The sequence below is a fragment of the Vicugna pacos genome, chromosome 17 (assembly GCF_048564905.1).
Source record: "Vicugna pacos chromosome 17, VicPac4, whole genome shotgun sequence".
In the NCBI taxonomy this organism is placed as follows: Eukaryota; Metazoa; Chordata; class Mammalia; order Artiodactyla; family Camelidae; genus Vicugna; species Vicugna pacos.
The window spans coordinates 29,018,729-29,043,183 of NC_133003.1; the positions used below are offsets into that span (position 1 = coordinate 29,018,729).

General features: G+C 35.9%; 1 long non-coding RNA gene across 2 annotated transcripts in view; it reads left to right on the forward strand.

Moving 5' to 3' along the window:
• Nucleotides 1–24,056, forward strand: part of LOC140686579 (uncharacterized) — a 63,579-nt gene extending 39,523 nt beyond the window's left edge. Inside the window, exon 3 of one of the 2 annotated variants that reach the window (XR_012060409.1) lies at nucleotides 22,828–24,056. This is a non-coding gene — a long non-coding RNA (uncharacterized lncRNA). Of the gene's footprint in view, nucleotides 1–7,775; nucleotides 8,208–22,827 lie in introns of those variants that run through there. The other variant, XR_012060410.1, reaches the window with a different exon arrangement.
• Nucleotides 24,057–24,455: the final 399 nt, after the last annotated feature.

A 24,455-nucleotide genomic window follows, 5' to 3' on the forward strand; every position in this document is an offset into this window, starting at 1 on the left:
CTTGCCTCGCCCTATTTTTACGCCTGCCTTTGACCTTGATGAGAAGCAGAGAATATTCTTTCTATAGGAGGACAGTAGTCCCTAGATGATGATGGTAGTAGAGAGTGGAAACAGTTGCTCCTCTATAGGCATTTATTGAAAGATTACCTGTGTGCAAAGCCAAACATAGCAAAAGTAAGCAGAATCCTTTCCCTCAATGGGCTTCTGATCTGGTGCACAATGGGGCATAGGGGCTCATAATAGACATTAATCAAGTAATCACAAAAACAAACTTATCATTGTAGTGACAGCATGTAATAGAACAGGAATGATTGTTGCTGGCGTTCTTTTAATAGGAGGAGCAATGTCTTGGTATGGAGGTCAAGGAAGGCTTCCTGATGGTATGGTTATGAGTTGTTATGTGAAAGGTGAATAGGCGTTAACTAGGTAGAGTGACCCAGGAAGAGGGAATGCTATATACAATAGCCCTGTGGTAGGAGGGAGTAGGGTAATTCATAAGTGAAGAAGACCCCCTCTGGCAGGAGCCCAGAGGATGAATGGTAGAATTGTGCAAGGTGGAGGTGGATAGTTATGTAACAAACAGAAAATGGCTTATAGGTCACATGGTTTGAGAAACATCATTGTGGTTACAGTGTGGAGAATGTATTGAGGCCAGGGGAGGGGATGGAGGAAAGAGACGTAAAGAAAGGGTTAGGAAGAACTGAAGCTCTGTAGATAGGAGTCTACTTCAGTAGTCCAGATGAGAGATGAGGGTGGTTTGCACACAGTGGCACAGAACTAGAGCAAGTTCAACTGACCAGAGGGAGCTGAATGGGTGGGGGAAGCAAAGCTAACTCAGTCTTAAAGACAGTCACCGATGCTAAGAAGTAGTACAGCAGATGGTTAAGACTTCGAGCTTTGGAATAAGCTCTTATTTGGATTTAAAACATAGTCCTTCTACCTACTGCTGTGTGACTTTAAATAAGTTCCTGTAAATTGGGAGTAATAATACCTATTTCACAGGTTATTGTAGGGAGTAGATCAGACTATGTATGACAAAATGCTGAGCCAACATTCAATAATTATAGTATTGTCACTTTCTGGAATTTACCAATTACCTCCAGAAAAAGGTGTTGGGGGAAAATACAGTTTTTCAATGTTTATTGGAAATCTTTGGAGAAAGCAATCCACAAATACACAAATTTACTGAGCGTACACTTTGTACTATCATTTGCAAGAATAATATATGTTGATTATTGATTGTAGTTTTGATTTTGATACATGCTTTCACAGAAAATGGGCCCTAGGTAAAGATATTGACCTGTATATGAAATTCATTATCTTAACATCTGTGATCAGCGTAATTAAAGTTTTTGTCTGTGTTTATTTTATGTAATATAAAAAGCAAACAAACAGGACCAAACTGTGGAAGAGTCCCTTTAGACACAATTACATGCTATCATTTTCTAAACTTCATTATTTACTTACTATTAAAGGCTTATATGAGTTAATTAATGTCCTGTGAATCACAAATCAATTATTTTACAATGAAGCATAAAATTAGTTTAAGAGATTTAAATATAGGCAGGACATGGTGTATTGGCTTCTCTCCAAAAGTGGATCAAATAAAAATGCGTGACAAGAAAAAAAATATAGATGCATGTTAGATGGTGAGTAACTAATTGTGCTTTTAGCATAAGAGCAAAAAATGCCTGATTGGAATTCCTAAAAGCATGCTTCAGCATTTTTGCTTTAGACTTACAGTGGCTTCATAAACATAAAATTACTCCAAATGTGATTCAATTCAAGGACATCCTTATTTTACACACCTAAATGAAATAATATACATTAAGTGCTCAACTCAGTGACTGGCAATTAGTAGTTGTAGAAGAAATGTTCTTCCTTTCTCTTCCTGTAAGGTATCCTCTGCAGCACATGAACTTATTTAAGTTACTTAATTGCAAATTTTACCAAAAGCACATTTTCTTTTATTATTATGATGTTGCTCTTTGAAATTATATGTGGAATGCATGCTCATTGCGGGTAACTTGAAAAATACAGAAAACAGCATCAGAAAGTTTACCTGTAATTTCATCCTAGAGAGAAATACTTTTGATATTTAGGTATATGTCCTTTTTACACATTTTTTTCTAGAATATTCAATTTCAAAGTCATGACCTTGGCTTTTAGACAGCCTATTTCATAAAGCACATGGTAAGGAGACTTAGCTAGCTAGGGTCTATGTTGTTATTTTTGAAGAACAGAATAGACTGTAATTGCTAAGTTGCCAGTCTGTTCATGTATTTTTTCTTTTTTGTTCAAAATTTTAAAAATAACCTTTATTTTTAAAAATGGTTTTAGGTTTACAGAAAAATGCAATAATAGTACAGAGAATTCCCATGTACCCTCTACCCAGTATCCTCTATTATTAACATCTTACATTAGTATGGCATGTTTGTTATAATTAATGAACTAATATTGATGCACTATTTATAACTGAAGTTCATACTTACTCGTATTTCATTAGTTTTCACCAAATATCCTTCCTTTGTTGAATCTCATCCAGGATATTACATTACATTTAGTTGTCATGTCTCCTGAGGTTCTTTTTGTCCGTGACAGTTTCTCAGACTTTCCTTGTTTTTGATGACTTTGACAGTTTTGAGGAGTACAGGTCATATATTTTGTAGAATGTCCTTCAACTGGGATAGTTTGTTGTTTTTCTCATGATTAGCCTGGAGTTACGAGTTTTTGGCAGGAAATCACAAAAGTGAAGTACCATTTTCATCATAGCATATCAAGTAGATACTATCAGCATAACTCATCACTACTGATGTTTGATTTCTTACCTGAGATAGTTTTTGTCAGGTTTCTTCACGATAAAGTTAAGTTATTCTTCTTATCCCTTTTCCATAATATACTTTTTGGAAGGCAGTCACTATACACATCCCACAGTTAAGGAGTGGACTGTATGAATTATTTGGAATTCTGTTGCATGGGAAATTTATCCTTTCTCCTCTATCTGTCTATCTATCTGTCTATCTATCATGTCAGCATGAACTCATGGATACTTAATTTATACTTTGGGCTATAACCCAATACTACTTTATTTATTCTGTTGCTCAAATTGTTGCAGCTTTGGCCATTGTGAGCTCTTTCAGTTGGCTTCTATGATGCTTTGACATACACCCATTGTTGGAGGTTTTTTGGGGGAGTACTTTCTTACTTTCTGGTACTACAAGATGCTCTAGATTCATTTTAGAAATTTCCTGCCCTGGTCTCAATCTGTTTATAATTGAAATTAAATCAGTAGGCTCTAGAATCAGATTGCCTTATTTCAAATCCTGGCTTAACCATTTGCTAGTTTTGTGACCTGGAACTATTTTACCTTTTGTAGGGGTAGACAGGGCCCAGTTGAGTTCCATTAGGGCAGGGATTTTTTTGGGGGGGGTCTTCTTTTTCTCTAATGTATTGCCATTACCTAGAATTGTGTCTGGTACCTAGTGGTGTTTGATAAATAAATATTTGCTGAGTCAGTACATGAAAAGTGGATAGAAATATTAGTTTATAAATTCTGATAAGCAATAAATATAATATGGCTTTTTGTTCTTATTTTGTCCTGAAATATTTGTCTAGTTTATTATTTTCAATTTAATTTCATTATTATCAAAGTTACATATGCATATAGCTTAAAGGTTCAGATAGTTCTGCAAGATTTTAAACAAAAGAACAGTCTTCTAACTCATTCTCTGAGGCAACCACTTTCAATTTCCTTAGCTGATTCTCTTGCTACTTATCTCTGTATGTCTAAATAACATGTTTTTGTTGCTTCTTGATTTATAAATTTTATGTGTTGTCACTTCACTTCCTACTATGGAGGATGAGGATCTATCACCACTCATTGTATTCTTTTTGTCTTCCCTTTTTCCATTCTGTATCAGCCAGAGACCACTAGGAACACACCTGAAGTCAACAGTTAGGTTTATTATTCGCTACAGCAAAGGAGACCCTACATCATGCAGAACAAAGATGAGTCTCAGTAGAGGGTAGGGAGGGGATGTTATAAAATTTACAGTTGTCTTAGCAAGGATTGGTCAGAATTTGTAAATTATGGAGCTGATGGAGCATCAGTGGTTTTATTTTTTAGAAAAAATGAGACCATGCAAAAGTATGCTTGTGTCAGTTTATTTGTAGTCTAATCTTGTATATAGTATTCTGAATGAACTGGTATTAATTGTGAGTCTAATGAATACAATTTTGTTTGATACAATTCTGTGAGTCATTTTACAAGATGTGATTTCTGATTTAATTCTCAGTTCCTCCCTAACATCCTAGCTTCCAGAAGATATTCAATTAATCACTCTCGATATATTTCCATCACAACTATCATTAAATTAATATTCAATGTTTACATTTCTGCAACTATGTTGGATGCTGAGCCTTGTAGTTGTACTATTATTCCTTTCCTTTTCTCACTTTGCCATCTTATATATAGACTTTTAGTTGACAAGCAGTATAGTGAAGCAGACTCAAAACAGTTCTTACAACCTGGTCTCTAAACTTGATGAAATCCCTGCCCTCTGTTTTTCAATTTGTTCCACACTGTGAAAGTTTGAATTGAAACAAATACAGCAATATTCCTGAAACTGGACACTTTGCTCTTTAGCGGTATCAGACAGTCAGAAATCCTGCAAAGCTAATAGGTGGTCATGGGATCAATTTTGGAATCAAGATAACAGATATTAATTCATAAGGGGTGTAGGGTAGACGTCTCACTGAATTCTTTAATAAACTAAACTTTATTTTTATTGATTGCTAGTCTTCTTTTTATTGAATGCAAGATGTTCCTTATGTATTCTTGATGCAAGATCTTTTTCAAATGTATTTATTTGAATTTTTCTTTTGAGTATTTTCTCTTAGTCTGTAGCTAGCAGTTTCACTTTCTTAATTGTGTGCTTTAAAGGGTGGAAGCTTTTACTTTCATGAAGTACAAGTTATCATTTTTTTCTTTCATAGTTAGAAATTTTTGTGTTTAATTTCTGAGACATCTGATCCAAATAATATAAAGTTTTTCTCTTATTTTTCCTTCTTTAAGTTTTATAGCTTTAACTTCAAAATTTCAATGTATGACATTTTGGAGTTTGTTTTCGTGTATGGTGAGAAGTCGGGGTTGAGGATCATCTTTTTTTTTTTTTTCCCCTGTACAGCTATCCAGTTCTAGCTCCATTTGTTGAAAGAACCATAATTTCAGCATTGAATTATCTTGGCACCTTTGTCAAAAATCTGTTGATGAGATATATATGGGTCAATTTGTGGAGTATTTTTTTCCATTGATCTATATGTCTATCTTTATGCCATACTACACTGTATTGATTACTGTAGCCTTATAATAAATCTTGAAATCAGATAGTGTAAATCCTCCAACTTTAAGTTTTTAAACACTAATTTTCACTATTTGAGATCCTTGGATTTCCATAAACATTTTTAAAAGACTTAATTTTTTAAAGCAGTTTTTGGCTCACAGCAATATTGAGCAGAAGGTACAGAGATTTCCCATATTGTCCCTGCCCCCACATATGCTAAGCCTGCCCTTTTATCAGCAGATAACACAGAGTGGCACATTTGTTACAACTGATGAACTTACATTGAATGTGCATCATAATCCCCCAAAGTTCTTGGTTTACCTTAGGATTCACTCTTGGTGTTTGTACATTCCATGGATTTGGACAAATGTATAATGACATGTACCATCGCTATAGTATCACACAGAATATTTTTATTTCCCTAAAAATTATCTGCGTTCCACCTATTCATTTCTTCCTTCTCATCATAAAGATGTCAATTTTCCCTAAGTTAATTTATAAATTTAACACAATATCAGTAAAACTACTCCACTATCAGATTTTTTTTCAGGAGATAGGTTAATTATAAAATTTATTTAAAAGAATAGTCACACATATGTAAGAAGTCACTGGAAAAGTTGAGAAAAGGAGATGGGATAGACCCACTACATATTAAAACATATTTCAAACAGAGTGATCATGTTTTTAAACAGACAGTCTAATGGAACAGAATGGAAAACCCACAAATAGACTTAACTGCACATGGCAACATTGTATGCTGTCATATGCACTATAAGGCAGCATTCCAAATCAGTGGGGAATGGTGGACTTGTAAAAATAAGTGGTATTGGGATAAATTGAACACCTATGGGGAAATAAATAACATTGGATATGTTCCTCATGCTGAATATTAGGATAAATTTCAAATACATGAGAGATTTTAAATGGTGAAAAAATCATATGAGTAGCAAGAGCAAACATGAGTGAAATGCTCATGAAATCCAGAATAGAAAAGATTGTTTAATCTGATTAAAAAAGAAAGAACTTAGCATGGCAAGAAGAAAGCAAAAGAGGTATTTTTTTTACCATACTTAGACAAAAGACAAGTAGAAAAAAATGGTAACATTTACCACAGACCAAGTGTTAATATATAGGGAGCTTCTAAAATGGAGAAGAAAAAAAGACAACCACTCTATAGAAAAATGGGCTGGTAATTTAAACAGTCAGTTCATGAAAAGAACTGCAAATGGTTCTTAACAATAAAAATTGATGCTCAACCTCATTTACAGTGAAAGAAATGCAAATTAAGATACCATGAGACATAATTTTCACCTATCATGTTGGCAAAAATCCAAAAGTTTGATAACCTACATTATTTGTGAAGCAATGGGGAAAATGGGTGTTCCCATCTATTGCTGATAGAAATCAAAGTAATACAATAATTTGGTGGGGGAAATTTGTCAACATCTAGCAAAATATATACATTTATTACTTGATCCAGCAATCTAACTTCTAGAGCTCTAGACGTTCCAGTAGCAAAATGCAGTAAAGTAGCAAAAATGCAAAGAGCATAAGTGAAAAACTCTTCATTTCAGCATCATTTGTGGTAGCACAAGCCTGGAAATTCCCCAGTGTTCATAAGTAAGGCACTGTGTGCACTGCAAAATAAATGATTACGCAGCTATAAAAGAGCATGAGGAATATCTGTTATGGAGGATCTCTAGTATATGTAGTATAAATGAAAAAAAAAGTAAGGTGGAGAAACATATGCGTTTATGTTACCATATTTTTAAGGAGAGAATGTAGGAATACCAATATTTTTGTACGTGTGTATATATTTAATGGAAGAATAAACAAAAAATATTGTTTATTCTTTGGAAGAGAGAGGACATGGTCTGGAGGAGACAGATAGAAGCTAGACCTCTCTGAACATAATTTGATTTACAGATTTGACTTTGTAACAATGTAACTATTTTATATAATTATCAACAAAAGGAAATTTAAAGTAATACTAAAAACTAGGAGCAAAATAAAATAAATGAATCTAAAAATATGAAGTTGATGGCACAACTACAAAGAGGGGTGTTATGTCAATTAAATTTATAGTTAATTAAACTAAAGTTGACTATATATACCTAGTGGATTATATACAAAGAACCAAAGAAAAAAACAAAAAAGACAAAATAATCTTTAACTATTTTTGGTAATCACATTGTTGGTGGTAATGTACATGCTGTTTTGAGACTGGAGAATGTGTATTGTGGGATAAAGTAAATGGGATCTAATAATTAGATATTGAGAGCTGGAATATTTTGTATAGGAGAAGAGAAAGAGGTAAAATTGATGAAGTTAATAAAAGTTCTGTAGTTCTGAATTTGAATTGGAAATATCAATATAAGCACATGTTTTATTCTATCGTTTAAAAAAAGTATTTTCTAACCCCTTTCACTACAGTGATCTGCAAAACAAGATGATCCTGTATCAATGAATACCTTTAGCGTCCTAATTGTGATCTCTACATCTCAGTTCCCATTTAAAGGAACCAGAACTTGATGAAGAAATACATACTCTTGGGCAGAAAATTTACATTTATACCAGAAAGTAAGGTAGTTATCAAAGACAATTAGTACTGTGACAAAAGGATGAAGAAACCACCTTGAATTTCTTTTTGGACAAAATATGGAACACTTTCAACATCATTGGGAAATGAACTACAGTGATTTGAAGCATATCAAATAGGTTTAAATCCATGAATTTGTAATGATACCAAAGAAGTCATTTTGGAGAATTCTAGGTAATCAACTCGTTTTTTTTTTTTTTTGGAAAAAAACAACTGTTAAAAAGAAAATATGAGGCACTTATTCTTATTTTCCAATTCAAACTATATCCCTGGGTAACAAAATATTTGATGAGAAGAAATGTGTGTTTATGAGTATTTCAGCTAATAAATGAAGTTGGAAAACATAGAATATCATTATTTTGCCACCCTAGTAAGTTAATGAATCTCAACAGTGATCTTCATTGGTTGCTGACATCCCATATTAATCAAGCAGGTGTTATGTACCTCCTACTGTTAGTATATTATATCGCTTTTGAGCTATCCTTGCCAAGAAACCAACAAGCCTCTAGATCTAACAGCCAATTTACAGGAAATACTAAAAGGAGAGGAATATACTGAATTACACCATGAATATGCAATCAGCAAAATCTATACTGTGGGATTCTCCACAGGGAAGTAAAAAAACACCTCTTGAACAAATTAATTGAAAGAAAAAAAGAGATAAGAAGGGGCACATACCAACCAACTGCAATATATTGACCTTATTTGAATTCTGATTCTAGCACAAAAAACTATAACGAAAAGTCGGGATGAAAAGAGGGATAGACAGAAAGAGAAGAGACAGACACTTGAGAAATTTGAACATTGCCTGAGTATTTGATAGTATTAAGGAATAAATATAGACTAGAAGCAAGACACCCTAGTGGCAATAAACACATCTATTGCCCAGATCATGGTTTCCAAATATCATTCCCTACTCAAAAATTGGCTGATTACAGGTCTGGTTCAGGGAAAATAAAAAAACGTCCAATGCTAAAAAACAGGAAAATATTCAGAGACTAATGGTGACATTTCGAAGAGACGCAGAAACTTATAGGAAGGTCTAAATTCCGTGTCCAAATTCGGGATAATTTGAGCGTCAAAAAATGATGAAAGTAATGGATTACAGCACATTAAATAGAAATTTCTTGAGTCCACTATGTACTAAAAAAGAGAGAAATATAAATAAAGGGAAAACTGACAGAAAACTCTCTTTGGCAGGGAGGCGGAAAAATATTAGCTAATAAATGTAGAAGGAATTCTAGAACTAGGAAATTCTTTGGAAACTATCTATGTAATACTTAAGTTAAACAAAGATCATTAATAGATGCTATCACTATTGGATCAAAGTTTTTTGGGGAATAGAGTATTCACAAGATAGTATACTATCTTCTCACAGATCAACTTCTAATTATGAAAAGAAAAAGTGTGCCTTCAGCAAGTGATCAAATTTATTATTACCAGTAGAGGTACTGCTACCAGTGATAATAATGTTGCAACCTGATATGATGCAGTGAGAATTACATATCGCTTATTCAGGATCCTAGAGAAATAAAGTTTCAACTAGAATCTAATAATGAAAAAATAATCAGACATCTCCATAACGTGAGGTAGTCAAGTAAGACAATAGTCCTGGACTCTTAAAAAAAAATCAATGTCATGAAAAAAAAAAGATAATAAAAATAGCTGTTGTAAATTAAAAGAGACTAAAGAGACATAATAAGTAAATGCAGTGTGGAAAATTTGATTTGACTTTTGGATGTGGGAAAAAGTGCTATAGAAGGCATTTGAGAGGCTCCCAGAAATATTTAAAATAAAACAGTGTATTAGATGATATTATTAAATTATTATCAATTTGCTAAGTATCATCATGGTATTTTGGTCATGTAGGAAAATATCTGTACTCTTAGGAGATTCTGGTTAAAGTATTTAAAGGTGACATGTTGCAGTGTCTGCAACTGACTTTCAAATGGTTCATAAAACATACACATATGTGTGTATATGTAGGGAGAGAGATAAAAAATGTGGCAAAATATTAGGAAACTTGGTGAAGGTATACAGGTAGTTACTTTACTGTGGATTTATTATTTCTCTGTAGATTTGAACATTTTTCTAATAAAAAATTGGAGAAAATTAAAACTAAAAATATTACTTTATATATCTGAAGAATTTAATGTTTACGTGAAGCTTATTAATATGCATAACTTAAAATAATTTACTATAGGCCCAGTTGCTTCTCTTTATGTCAGGGATAGCCAGTTGGAGTTCTGAATGTATCTTGCATAAATCACATTATAAATATATGGATATTTGTTTTCAGTTACTGTGTAACTAAGTAAAGTCACTTCCAAAGCAATGAGACAAAATTATTCTTTATTTATTTTACTTTTCCCTTTAATATTTTACATTTCTCTCCTACAATTCACTTTTATTTGAATCTTTCCAAGGCATTCAGGCTGGTTTTTATAGAAGAGGCAGTCTTTCTTCTCCCATTAATATTTCATTAGTTTACATGGTATGTAATTAAATAAAACTAAAACAACAGGTACAACAGATATTACCAAGTTTGGGGACAAATACATTTAACACTTAGTAAATGCAATTCAACTGGTAGGAATTGAAAAAATACCTGGATGTTCCTACCTATCAGTTGTAAGGTTTTCTTGTGCTGCAGTGTCATCTAGGATATTTCAGTGATACTGTAGATAGTTGGTTAATCCAATGGGTTTTTTTGAGTGGAGATTGGTTAGAGAGGGTGTACTGTAGTTAAATACTTACCAGGCCTATGTTGCAAACAGGATTCATTACTGTTCACACACAGTTAGTTCTGTCCATAGTCATCCTCTAGTCAGATTAGTTTTTGAGTAACGTCTTCTGTCTAGATAACTGTCAAGGTCCTTCCTCCAATCAAGCTAAATAAAATGGCTTCCGATTTTGTTAGTCATAAGTGGGTACATTTAGGTCATCTTTCTTTCTTTTTATTTTCTAACTTTCCCACCCCCAATAATTTGAAGCTCTTCCATTTCAGTCTCTGCTGAGAGTATTGAATCTTAGAGTTCATAGTTAGCAGTACCTGTTAATTGCTTCTGAGGGAACACCAATAAATTTCTGACCCTGTCAAAGCAGTTTTGCAAATTATAGCTCCCACCTCAGAATTCGCTCAGAGGTGAGGCTCCTTGTGAAGGGTGCGTTGCTTTTCCCACTTCACCATCCCTTCTAAGAGAGAAAGGGTTTCTTGCTTTGGGAGCCCTGAGAATGCTGTCCCGAGGCAGATGGGCATCTCTTCCCTGTGAGTGGCACACCAGACGGCTGGTTTAGGTTTCTGTCGCTGTTCACTGAACTCGCTGCTCCACTCTCTGAGGAGGTGAGGATGGGAAAACTGCTGAGGGAGGCTTTTAGCAGATTTGTAAAAGCCAGCATTTCTCTTCTCTAGAGTGTGTTGTGCTTAAATGCTGCTCTTCCCTTGAGGGCTCCTTTCAGGTTCTGGCTTTTTCAGGCAAGCAAGAGACCCTAATTATTTCAATTTCAGTCAATTCTGAAGTCTCAAAGACCAAAATTGTCTCTTCAGATCCACTTAGACGCCAAAGAGAGTTGTGGGAAAGAAATTGCTGCACATCTATCAGTGGCTGTAGAACTCAGATCCATTTCTGGCTTTCATTTTCTGTGTGGTGGTCAGGCATTGAAGCTGATACTCAAATTAGCAAAAATAAAATGTTCCAATGAATACCTTGGAGAATACAGTTGATTCTGCATTGAAAAAGCTCCTCTAGTCACTGTGGAAGTCTTTGCTACTTACTGTTCATTGACCAGTCACTTCCCCTTACGAAAGGAAGAATTATACTCCCTCCACCCACATAGTCAGATATGGCTGTGGGACTTGCCTTTGGCCAGTGAAATGTGGATGTGTTTAATTTCCAAAGGTTGAATCTCTACCCCTCTCTTCTCCAAACTCTTGACGATCACATCTTCATGCAACCTTTGAAGATACACCATCCATATTCTCAACCTGATGACTGATTACTTTTATTAAACTTCATCTGAATTTATTATCCACTTATCAATGTACCTCAGTTTACTTTTCAGAAAGAAAACAGATATAAATGGAATTTTTTAAAGCTTCAAATATCCAAAGGCACTCTTAGTGAAGTCTTTTGTATATCAAATATATCTGTATGCATATTTCAGCATTTTCATACACTGACTTTGTGTAAAGCAGAGCATATCAGATAATCTTTTCTTAGCTGTTTTGTAGCTTTGTTTTCTTGGTGTTGATTATTTCATTCATCAAACAAATGCTTATTGAGCACTTGTCACAGTCAAGGTACTGTGCCAAGTCCTGGGTGCGCATGTTTATGTGTACCTAAATGCTGTGTGTAGTTTGCTGCTATGGACTGATTTTGTCCACCCTCCCCCCAATTCATTTGTTGAAGACCTAACCTCCAATGTGACTGTATTTGGAACTAGGGCTGTGGGGAGATAATTAGGGTTAAGTGAGGTCATAAGGATGGGATCCTAAACTGATAGGATTGGTGGTTTTATAAAAAAGAAGAAATCTTTCTCTACCTCTCTCCATATGTACATACCAAGGAAAGTTCATACAAGCACACAGTGAGAAGGCAGCAAGCCAGGAAGTTTGTAAGCTTGGAAGAGAGTCCTCATCAGACTCATCGTAGTCCGACTATGCTTGTATCCTGATCTTGAACTTCTAGCTTCCAGAGCTGTGAGAAAGTAAATTTCTATTGTTTAAGCCAACTAGTCTATTGTTACGGCAACCTGAGCTGACTAGTACATTTGTCAAATCCAGGGATCTTATGACTAGAATATCTGTGAATCTTGTAAGAAATAAGTCTAGGGCAACAAAACAACATAGAACCATGCTTTATATGGCTGACTATAAACTTACGACATTTGTAACTCTAAGACGTATTAAAGGAAAATAAAAGTATACCATTTCTAAAGAAAAGACAGATAAAGTCATGAATGTCAGATTCATGGTGGCATATTAAGAGAAACCAGAATCCCAACCTTTTGAATATAAGATGGAGGAAAATAACACAACCAACCAACATAATCGACTCATTTTTTATTGAACAAGTGCTCAGGAGTGTCCTTAGACAATAGTATCTCACAGTATGGTCCAAAACCACCTGCATCAGAATCACGTGGATTTGCCTATTAGACGTCCAGATCCCTGGATGGTGTCCCAGTCATAATCATTTTATCTGTGTTGAAGTCTGAAAATCTTCATTTTAAACAAGTTCTCTAAGTGACCCTTAGACACACTAAAGTCCGAGATCACCTATTTTAGGCATTGTAGGGCTGCATGAAGAATGTTAGTCTTTGTCCCTGCGGTGAGATACCTACCGGTGCATGAAGTAACAGCAGACCAAGATGGAATATGATTAAGTGCTCAAATGTATGATGCCGAGTATAGGAGTAGTATTTTTAGAAGAAGAGGTCAACAAAGAATAGAACGTAGCTACTAGAGATCTATTCCCAGCACTCTGAGACCTGACAGGTAGGAGTAGACTGTGGACCAGAGGAGTCTGGAGTCAGGGAGGCCTCAGAAAGGACATGACATGTGCCATCACCTGAAGAGTAAGGAAGCTTGCTCCTTGGACACTTTATACACAAGGACAATAAGGGAATAAAACAAAGTTCTTTCTTTCACAAGGATCGAGAGGAGATAGGAGTAAACGAAAAAATTTTGGAAGACAGGAAGCAGATGAAGACTAGAAGTATGCTGATTCACCCTGAACACCCTCCAGAGACTCAGTCCTTGGAAACACCAAGTGACATGGAAGATGAGGGAGAGGTTATGTTGGGATAAAAAGAGAGGATAGTGTTTGGACTCTGGGCTTCTGCATTTCAGGAGCAACAGCTTTACTCTTTAGAGGGTTTGAGCTGGAAGAGGCTTGAAGTCAGTGACATAAGGCAGAGTGGAGTGAAGCACCAAGGCGAGGACTGAAACAGGGATTATTAAGTGAGTCAGTTTACTGAACAGTGAGATTCTCAGCACCAATATCAGAAACCTGACAGCCAGTTACATTCGCTCAGGCCTCTTCCTCCAACCGTAAGTCTAAATAGAATTGATTTCTCAAATCCAAGAATTGATGCTAAAAACTTGGACCAATGCCTTTGGAATTTTAAGAGTATGTGCCCAGCCTCTTAACCTATTAAGAGATTAATCAAGTAGGATAAATGGTAGAATAAAGATATTTTGTGGATGCATAAGTACTCAAAACATTTACCTTCTTAAGAGGCAACTGGAGAATGTATTTTAACCAAAATTAGGGAATAAACCAAGAATAGAGAGACACTGAATCCAGGAAATGGGTTTGAATATAGGAGAACTGCGAAAGGAAATTCAGCATGCAATACACAACCAACACACAGTTAAGTCCAGAGTATGGCTGACTTAGATTGAAACAGGGGTTAAGGGAGAGGGGACTGAAGGAAGAAAAAAAAAATGAATTTAGATCTTGAGAGTTTTTGAATCATATGTGCATTTGACAATCTTTAAAGAGTCTGCAGCAGTGCTCCATCCTTCCATTTTCTTCTTACTTTGCTTGGCCCTGTATACAATAAATGTTTTTATACTGATCTTTTCATCCCTTTTTATGGTTTCCATTTTTGATATAAGTGTGCTTTTCTTTTAGGAATGACATAATCAAATACTATCAGTGATTGAATTAATTAGCACATAGTTTTCATGTTACCATTTGAGTCATTTCTCATGGACCTAACAAAAAAGTAAAAAAAAAAAACCAAAAAACAAAAACCCAAAACCAACCTGCTAACATTTATGTCCAGAAATCTAGGTGACTTTATGTTACCTTTTATTTAGGGATATTTTACAAGTTTATTACATTATTCGCCAGACTGTTCACTAACTTAGTAAATTGGAAGGACTGATTTTCCGTTTTTATAGAGAAAAACTCCATAATCACCATTTACAGCAAAGAATTTGCATTAGGCAATGCCTTAAAATAATTTTGAAATGTATTTATTTACATCTCAAATATGACTTCTTTCTAAAATGTTGAAAGTCTCATTTCACAGCTGCAATTAAATGACTTTTTTAGGCTAATGTTTCATTTGGCTGTATTATGTTAATAATCAGCTAGATGATGTATATCTTTTCAATCTTTATGTATCCATGAATTATTCAAAAGTGTTCTCTTGCAAATGCACAGTAGAGGAGTTTAGTTCCTTTTTTCCCAAAAGGGTCAGACATGCTTTAGTTTAGGAGAGAGAGAGAGAAATGTAGATTCTTTCCTTTCCTTTTTAATTCTTTAAAATTTATTGAAGTGAACAGTCAGAAATTATCTAAATATCCAATAATAAGAAAATGCCTGAGGAAACTAAAATACTTCTACTTGACAAAATGATGCAGCTATCAACAACTAATGGCTGGAAAGGCCACATAGCTATATGGAAAAATGTTTGTCTAAAAAAAAAGTTAAAATTATATAAAAATATGTGCACATTATCATTTAATTAAAAAATAGTCATAGGAAAAGATTCCAGAAGAAAACATAATGAAATAGTAATGGCAGTAACGTGAGTTACTATAGGTGATTTGTTTCTTCTCTTTTTTTTTTCCAAATTTTCTTTAATGTGATATTTTTATAATGAGAGAAAGCAAAACAAACAAGCACATCCTTACTGAATGACTAGTGTTTGCTAGAGACTGGGCTGTATGTTGATAAAGATGAGAAGATACGTGTAGTGATACATGTATCAAGTTTTCCTTGGTGATACTAAAAGTTATACTGTACAATTAACATAAATTTTACTGAGATCTTGTTAAGGAGAAATGTGATTAATTAAATACCTGGTAGGTGCTTTTCATGTGTACCCTGTTCAATCCACTCAATAATCATATGAAGGAGATGATTCTATTTTGCAGTCAGGAAACTAAGTCTTAGAGAGGCTATGCAACTTGTCCAAAGTGACATAGTTAATAAGAGATTGAGTTTGTCCTAATCAGAAGTCCATTCTCAGTCATTTAACAAGAATTGATAAAACACTGACTATGTACTGGGGATTGTCCTAGATTAGGGTCACTGGAATGAGCAAAATGAAGACCGTGCCCTCCTGGAGCTCACGTTCTAGTGTGAGAAGACATAAACAAAATAAAATAACAAATGGTGTATTAGAAGCTAAAAAGTGCTTTAGAGAAAAATAAAGCAGAGAAAGGGGGTAAGATTACAGAGTAGGGAAGGAGGGATTGTGATTCTGAACGTGATGGTCAGGGAAGGCCCGGCTGGGAAGGCCTGGCTGAGAAGGCCCAGCTGAGAAGGCTGTGTTTGAGCAGAGGCCTGATGGAGTTGAGGGACTGATCCAACTCTATGGGAGAGCATCTCAGGCAGAGAGAATGATGAGTATTAAGGCTTGAGGCAAAAATGAAAAAGCAAGGAGACCGGCATGGCTGGAGCTTATAGAACAGTGGGGAGAGTGGAATAAAGTGAGCTAAAGGAAGACACCAGGGAGCCAGAGACTTAGAGCTTTGTAAGTCATTGACAAAAGGAGAAACCACTGGAGGGTTTTAAGCATGAGTGTGGCTTTACCTAACTTAGTTTTGAATGGACCATTCTGGCTGCCATGTGCAGAAAAGCCTGTAGGGAAACCAGGGTGGAGGCAGCGGACCAACCAGTTAGGAAGCTAATCAGTGAGAGATGATGATCACTTGTGCCAGAGGAGTGGAGGGCTGTCAAGAATGTGAGGGCCTTAGATTTTATCCTACTACTTACTTTTTTCCTAAATGAAGAATAAGTTGATTTACAATGTTGTGTTAGTTTCTGGTATAATATTCATTCAGTTATACACACACACACACACACACACACACGTATATGAAATATATATATATATATATTTCATATACTTTTTCATATCCTTTTTTATTAAAGGCTATTACAAGTTACTGAATATAGTTCCCTGTCCTATACCATAGGACCTTGTTGTTTATTTATTCTACTATTTACTTGTAAAATATCCAGTTGTTTTGTTTCTTGCATGCTGGCAGAAAATATGAGCCTAATGTCTGTTTCATCCCCCAATACAAAACTACAATAATTTAAACACCCGTATACTTTTACTAAGGTTCACCAATTTTAATTATTTTGTCACATTTTAATCTCTCTGTATTTATATACGTATGTTCACACACATGTGTATGTTTTGTGAACCATTTGAAAATAAGCTGCAGACACTGCAACACTTCAACCCTAGAAGTGCTGGGATGCAGAATGGCCCAAGTGGGTGCTGTGCACACAGTGAGTGTGTGTCACAGTTGAGGAACCCCAAACTTAAGAAACCCCAATCTTTTATAATGGGCTGTAAGCAAACTTACCTAACCTTTGCTCTCTTTTTAGGGTTTATTTTTATTATCTTTTTTATACTGGACATTGTTATACTGGAAGGCAAACAAACCTACCCTCTGTTTCAGAGGGGACACTATCACTGTCTCCCAAGGCAGTTTGTGAAGCAGACCGCCTTGAAAAGACAGTTTAGAACAAAGGTTATCAGTGTCTTCTCTTGTAAGATGGGCAGAAGTATAAAAGATCCATGGAGAATTTGTCTGTCAACAAGAATGTAGTGTAAAATGGCTGAATTCTGGAGGTATTTTTCAGATAGAGTCCAGATTAGATTTGGGATATAAGAGAAACCAGAGTGATGCTGTGGTTTTTGCCAGGCCCTGTTCTCGGTGATGGGGATATGGTGGCAAATGAGACCTTCCAGGCCTTGGCCACCTTGAGTCTTACCTTCCAGTGGGGAGACTGTCCCAAAGCAGCTAAACATGCCACATAAGTGAAATGATTGACTTAAAGTTTTATATAGTTTAGAATTTCAGTTCTGTGAAAAAAAACAAACAAAAAACCGTGGCTTTATTTAAATTAGATCCCATCAGTGCAGTCAAGTGTGTTTGCTTCTAGAGTTAATTTCATCCTTGTCATCTTTTTTTGAAAAATGGAGTTTCCTTGAGTTTGTGCCTTCTTGTGATAGACACACAGCATATATTTAATCAGTAACCCAGACATGCTTAATTTGAAGAACAAACATTAAAATTTTAAAAGATTCTATTTTAGGAGCAAAATTATTTTATTCGCTTACAGACATATATTTGGAGGTAGACTGTAATGAACTATTGTCAGAGGTGGATAACATCATCATCAATTTTATTTCTCTACCGACTAGGATGAAAATTCAATAAGAGAAGTTTGTTTTATTTGTGGATACATTCTCAATTCTTAGATTAGTGTCTGGTGTACAATAGGTGTGTAATAAGTGGCTCCTCAGTGAATGAATGTATAATACATGTATTATTTTGTATTTTGCTTATAACAAATTGATTCCTTTCCCTAGTATTCATTTCATTTGCAGAAGGTTTCATGTCTGCCAACTTTTATTACTTTTTTGTACCATAACCATTCTTCAAATATGGGAAATTTAGATATTTCCCAAATGTTTACAATGATACAAAATACTGAAGTAATGTTTTTCTGTATATTAACATTAATGTCTTTTGAATTACCTCTTTAGTATAAATTTGAAGGAAGGGGTCAAAAGGTATTAACGTCATTATTACTCTCCCTCCATGTTATCTTTTCCAAAAAGGGTAGGGACAGTTTTCAACGGATAAGTTTGTTTCAACTCAAACTCAAATCCATTAGCACTAGTTGCTTTTTTTTACCCCTCTTTTATAGGTGAAAACAGAGGATCGAGTATGCTTTTATTAGCATTCATTTGATGTCTCTTGGTGTTGTATATATTTCCATGTTCACTTATTAATTTTTTTCCTCTGGTGTACACTGTTCATGTACTTTACCCAGTAGAGCTGCTGCTTGTTAAATTATCCAGTTCCGAAGTTTCAGGCAGAGAATGATGACGTTTAGCTTTCTATGAAACTTTCTCCTTGGTAGTGAGCTTGTCCCAGATGGCAGCTTCAGGTGAAGTTGTCCTGGTGAAGCTGAGAGGCAGGAAGGTGAGAGGGGGGCTCTTTGTAGCGGGCACCCAGGCACTGAGGATGTCCTTGCGTGGTGAGGAGAGCCACAAGGAGCTACTGTTTGATGACATTCCCTCTTTCAGCAGCTATCTATTATGCTTGCTGGTATGTAAATGGAAAAGTAAATATCTACTCACACTACTTTATGATAAAAATGGAGCATGATAAGACACAATAATGAGGAAGGGCTGAGTGTTTGGAACCCTTACTCATATCAGGGGAGTCTTTCTGAGGAAGTGTCCTCTTTCTTACCTAAAACCCAAAGGAAGAGATATCCACAATGTATCTACGATGTCATATCTCTGGTAGAAGTCAGTGTGAAATGCTGTTACTCTAGCCTGCAGGAGCAGCCTGTTCAGCTGAATTGTAATATCCTGTAGGTCAGGAAGTTGCTTTCATCTGGGCACCAGTCAAAATGACTGTTCTAGGTCAGAGGGATGAAAGAATACTGTTCCTCCTTAAGTTCCTAACATGCCTGGCCACTTAGGAAGATAACCTGTGCTTGTTTGAGGATCAAATAATAAGATAATAGCTGTGTGTCATTTCCTCCATTCTTTCCATATGATTGAAACACTTAGAATTATTAGAATTCAGAGGAATCTACTTTCTCCTGATTTTATGAATCATGCTGTAAGAGCAGCTAACACAGCATAATACACAATACAGTCATAATGCAGCCTGCATAAAAGCAATCTCAAGTCACATAAATGCTTCATAAATAGTCCCTAACCACACACATCTCCTACAGTACACAGGAAAAATGAAAATCAGTATCTTATGGCTGACTTCATTTCGTTTTCTACTTTGATGACTTCTTCCGTCATTTTGGCTTATCCATTTAAGCTTATTCTTAATATATGGACACTTGGGGACCCAGCCTCCTTTAGAGGTAAAAAGGGTTTGAGGCCATCTTGCTGTTACTGTTAATTTAAATAATCCTCTAAAAGTGCACATTGCAATGAAGCAAGAATACTGCCATGTGTAAACTAGGAGATTTTATTTTCTGAACACTTAGCAGTTTATTTTACATTCTGCATGTAACCCTCTGTTACTGTCTGTAATGTCTGAGGAGGCATACATGTACAGTCCATTGTCAGGAAAAAATACAATCTTGCTAGTAGCTGACTGCAAACATTCTCAGAGTCCAGAGTAGGAGGCAATTTTTGTTGTCGTTTTTTCACTATTCTCATTGTGCTCTTATAGACTATCTGAATCAGCTTTAGCCCCCTTCTCCCCAGACATCCTCCTTTCCTCCCTTCTTCTTTTACTCCTCTACCCACACCATGTGGTCGAAGCTGGGGAAACCATTGTTCCCGGATCTATTCTGGAAGGCAGCGAGGGGTCAGTGTTGGTGGCACCTTGCAGCCTTCTATTGGATTGGCTTAAACTTTTCAGATTCTTTGGAGGAGAATCTGTTGTATAAAACCAGTCTCTCTGCTATTAATAGTCCAACCCTCATAGCACAAGTTTGATGTAACTGTGTCAAAAAGGACCCCTTCCACCAAGAGGGAGGCTGAGAAGGAAAAAAAAAAGGGTGTAGGGGACAAAGAAGCTAAATCTGTCATGGATGGTCTGCCAGACTTCTTTGAAGTCGGCTTATTCTATGGTAAACCTCTCAGAGCCACTTCACCAGAAACATGTCTTTACTGAAAAAATGCTTTCTTGGTTCACACAAGATAATCACAGTTCCAGCCTCGCAAAGAAATTTAGTGAGGCCAGGACAATCAGCTTATCCGGACAGTCAATAAAAATGGGCACTTGTCTTTTCCCACTTTCTTTGTAATGCGTGTAAAAGAAATTATTACTCCAGCAATGACACATGGTTTTACTCCTTAGGTTGGAAGGAAACATTTATTTTTAGAAGCTGCTGTTTGTTAGTCTGAAAGACTTATTTAAAATTGTAGTTGCACCGATGGAGCATTGTTAGCTGACAGCAGAAGTAACCACACCTTACACTGCTACACACTCTGCTCGGCTCTCCAGGATCCCTCTTACTGCAGACCTTCAGTGGAGTTCTAAACGACTCATTCTCATACAAAAGATAAACCAGACACTGAGATGGGTTCAAGTTTTAACTCGTCCAAGTTTGACCCATCATTAAAAAATATATTGGTGATAGTGTTCAAACCTTCACATTTTGCTGCATTAAAACTAACATTTGTAAGATACAAGTTGCTTGTCTAAATTGTTGAAATATGTATTCATGAATGCCTGATTTTCTAGATTTTTCCTGAAAATAGCATTTTAGAGTGACATCATGACTAAGAATTTGTACCCATTTCTCTTGTAATTATCTTAATTACACTGGATATAATCATTGCATTTCAAAGAGACAGCTAAACTGGGCTTTATATCAAGCTTTTACTCCAGGAACTGAAAAATTTTTTTCTTTGTAAACTATATAAAAAGATGTTACATATTATGTACCGAGAAAAATGGTTGCTTTTTTCCCCCCTCCAAAGTGCCAAAGAATCTCTTTCATCTCCTGGCATCCTCTCAAGCTCATTACTGCTTCAACATTTGAACTTGTCACCTCTCCAAACTCATCTAGTTGCATTTCATCATCTTTTGACAAATCTTACGTTTTTCTAAAGCTCCTTTGGATTTTCTGTAAAAGCCTATTTTTTGAGATTCAGAGAGCTTCTTTAAATCTAATTTTCCTAGCAGATTTTTATAAAACAGTTAAGTAAAAGAGTGACCACATTTTGAATAGAATATCTGCTCATATTTCAATTTCTGTTAAAAGTTTTGTTTGCTTCCAACTTTACCTCTGTTAGAGCTTCTTTTTTTTCCCTGCCCCTAAGTCTGTGAGAGGATGCTAATCTTCCTTAATATCTCATCAGAAGCAAAGAGAACAAACAGCAGAAGGTCCTGGGGAGCCAGCATTTCCAGTACTGGATACTACTGAGAAATATAGGTCTATTCAGAACTGTTCAACTCATTGAACTGGCAGCTCCCCTACCACCTTAATATATTTTCTCTCCTTTGCCCACCTTTGGAGAATTATTCCCCTTTGAACTCTTCCTTTCTAATACCTTTTAGGCTTTCAGAGTATAATCCTGTGAATCTCTGATGCTGTTCTTACACCTTCAAAGTGAAGGAGAAACTGGCTTAAAATGTGTTTGCTCAAGTGTCCCCAAGCTGGGCCTTCTTTATTCTGAGGACCCCAGGCCTGCTAGGCCCAGTAAATATTGCTAGAACAGAGTCCAATATATTCTGTGCAGCCTACAGACAATGTTTCACATTCAAAGGACCAGTGCTGGGTTCCTGTCTTTGAGGAGCGGCCAGAGCTTTTCATGTTGACCCTATCTCCCATCGCACAGCTGGAGCAGTCCTCTTTACAAGGAGCAGTCCTCATTTGCTTAACACTCACTCCCTTCTGTGTCCTTTGTTTAAATAGATTAGAGGCGTACTTCTGTCTGTACCAGCTTATCTCTCAAGACCTTTGGCCTCTTTCAAAGCTGACCTCTATGGTCTGGAATGCTATTTTGAAGATGTGACAGGGTCAGTTGGAAAAACCAAGGGCCTGGCTAGGTTTCATCCTCAAATTGCCACTGAGGTAAAGTACCTTAGGGGTCCTTGGTGAGAATAAAAAGGTCCCTAAGTTCAAAGAAGTATTTCTGGAGGAAATGAAAACATTTTTAATGAAGTGACAACAGTTTACTCTCTACTTACAGAAGCTGAGCAACTGCTCCTTCTGTGAGAGGTCTCTCTTCCTGAGCAGGGATAAGGCCAAGTGACCCACTCCAAACACCTGAGGAAAACTTATGAACCATTGGGAGAAGTCACTAAAGATGAAGAAGTACAGCTTTGCTTACAAAGATTTTCACTCCCCCTCCTAAACATCCCCAACTCCTCTGATCTGCTCTGACAAACATCGTAATTTCTCTCCACAGAACCAGACCTTCATCAGAATGAAAAACAGAGGATTACAAAAGAGAAGCAGAGTGCAACAGGTTTCTTTAAAGCTCATTTAATGATTCTTCCTATTAGGATTTCTCTGACGTGGAGCCCTTAAGCATAAGTATAAGCTTACGTCCCGTCAACATTTTTTGTTGTTGTTGTTATTTTATAGAATTTTTACACTTCCAGAGCCTTTTCTAAAGGAATTAAAAAGAAATGGAAAACATGGCCACTAATTTCCCCCTAGTAACTGTAGTTTCAAAATGGAACTGAAATGGCTGGAAACTAAACATATGAATATCATATAATGGCTCCACTATGCCATTCAGGGAGGTGGAGCTCTTGGGTGGCCTAGATGCTCCCAGATTTAAAGAGCTTCATCTGATGCCCTGAGGGTCTTAATAACCTCAGCCTCTCCCTTTCCAACCTCCTTGGAATCGCTCCATCCAGTTTCAGATACCATATAGTTTCTGGACCCTCAGGTTAGCTTCATGTCCCACAGTGTACTCTTTACTCTGACTTTATGGGGATGATTTTGGTGGGGAGTAAAGCTGCCTCACTTTGTTGGTTTGGATTGATAGTCCGAGGGTGACTTGAGGTATGTTGGATAATCAGCTAGAACACTTATAATAAGACATGTGATTCTGTAAGTGTGGATGCTGCTGCACACTCTGGTGCACACTTTTTTTTTTTTGAGTATTATTAATATTGCTCTTAAGAGTTTGTATTACTCATGTTAATTTTTAAAAATTCCCTTTGCTTCTCAAATTTCAAATGTAATGTGGACTGGACTTGTAGTTAAGAAAGCAAATGATGCATAGGCAGATCCCTACTGAATGACATTTGTAGTTTTTTTCACCCTATCAAAAAGTTGTCAATACTATTATTTTTTGTTTGACCAGTAAGCCTCTAGCAACAAAGCCACCAGCATATCTAGCATATCTGTTTGTTTTGCTATGTCTGTTGTATAGACTAGTGGATTCTGTGAGAATTTTTCTGCCTTAATTCTTAAAATAGCTTCTTAACTATTAAACTGAAGCATTGTTGCATTTAAAATGTATTTCCACATCTTATTATTTGCTCCTAAACTCACTTTATCTACATTTTCTCTGGACTGAGCTCAGTTTGCTGTACATTAGTCCCAGAGCCTGAATGATTCATCTGAATCCAAGTACATTATTTTTCATTGTGTCTTTCTTTTCATAATTTAACTTAGCCTGTAAACTTGCTTTCCATGCATCCTCCAAATTCATGGCAGAAAAATAAACTTTTAAAGATGAAAACAAAGCTTGTCCTTGGCCTCATGGGAACATGAATATTGGTTTGAGAAATAGCTTGGATACTGTGTTGATATATCTCAAGAGGTAATTCCCTTTTCCTATTTTATTTGTTAATGACAATATAAAAAGAATTAATTATAGTGCTAAGTTTTAAGCATACAACCATGGAGATCCAATCAGCAATGAAAGTAGGAACTTTAGGCAGAGATGTTGATAATTAATTTAAGAACATGCTTACAAGTCCTCTGCCCATTTAAAAAATTTGGGGTTATTTGTTTTTTTTGATACTGAATTGCGTGAGTTTTTAATATATTTTGAATAGCCACCTTTTATTGAACATA